The 1,163-nt window shown below is 36.0% G+C and overlaps 1 pseudogene across 1 annotated transcript; it reads right to left on the reverse strand.

Annotated features, from left to right (window-relative positions):
• Window positions 1-3: 3 nt before the first annotated feature.
• On the reverse strand, window positions 4-550 carry LOC105001082 (annotated as a pseudogene). The gene has a single exon (XR_826818.1). The product of XR_826818.1 is annotated as a 60S ribosomal protein L7 pseudogene (transcript).
• Between the last annotated feature and the right edge of the window lie 613 nt (window positions 551-1,163).

The following is a 1,163-nucleotide window of genomic DNA, read 5'->3' on the forward strand; positions in this document are numbered from 1 at the left end:
ATATTTCCCAAGAGATCGAGCAATCAATGCGTTGTCTGTCAGGGCAATTCGCTTTTTGTTGATTTTGCCATAACCACGCTTGTAAATCAATTCATTTACAGACTTCAGATTTGGGTACCCCCATGCAATGTATGGCTCCACAATTCTCAGCATGTTAATTGATGCCTTGTTGAGCTTCACAAAGGTGCCGTTGAATATCTGCCGGAGGCGAAGGAGCTGCAGCACCTTTCAAACCTTTGGGCTCACACCGTTGATACCTCTGATCCTGATGACAAACGCCAATTTGGGTTCCGCGGGTACATAGAAGTTACCGGCTTTTCGTGCCATCCTAGCCATTCGAATTTCAGTTCTGTACATCTGCCTGTATTCCTTGTGGTAATGCTTAGCTTTTTCATAGATAAGCTTCCTCCTTGCCTTTCGAAGCATCTTTTGGGCAAACTTCTTTCTCAGTCGCTTGATCTTAAGCTCTGCGAAATTCTTCCGCTTTTTCTTAAGGGTTTCTGGCACAGCAGGAACCTTCTTTTTCTTCTCTTCTGCACCCTCCATGGTTCCAGCCGGGAAAGAGCCAAAGAGATATTTTGAATCTCAAGCAGAAAACTGTAAGATCTCTGTCAGCCTGTCTGTCTGGATTTATGTATATCTCAGTGTATATCTTTTGTTTTTTTTCTGATAATATTGTTGAAGTTGTAAATGAGTTCTAATTTAAGTGGCCTAAAGAAAAGTAAGCGCTTACAAATCAAACAATTCTAAATACAGAAAAATTAACCTAAATAAATTTCAGATTCACATAAACTGGGAAATATTCAATATTAAATATCTAGTATTAATGTTTGATAATTAAGTAAGTTGTATGTTTTAAATAAAGCAGATATAAAAAATAAAATTACATTTTATAAAGGGAAAAGAAAGTAGGTCTGACTTACAGGTGGCTATTACAGAAAGTGATTAAAAATTTTGTGAAAAGTGGACCCTGAAAAAAAAGTTTTGTGCATGGTTAGGACTAAGTTTAAAAATAAATTTAATTAAGTTTACCTAAATGAGTTTAAAGTAAGTAGGTGCAAAACTTGAATTCGGCCTTTCTCTCTGTTAAGAGGACATACTTTCTTCAGATGTTGAACTGCTTTTAATAATAGATTTAAGTTTCTTTATCTCTTAATTGATCT

The sequence above is a fragment of the Bison bison genome, unplaced genomic scaffold (genome assembly GCF_000754665.1).
Source record: "Bison bison bison isolate TAMUID 2011002044 unplaced genomic scaffold, Bison_UMD1.0 scf7180017864378, whole genome shotgun sequence".
In the NCBI taxonomy this organism is placed as follows: Eukaryota; Metazoa; Chordata; class Mammalia; order Artiodactyla; family Bovidae; genus Bison; species Bison bison.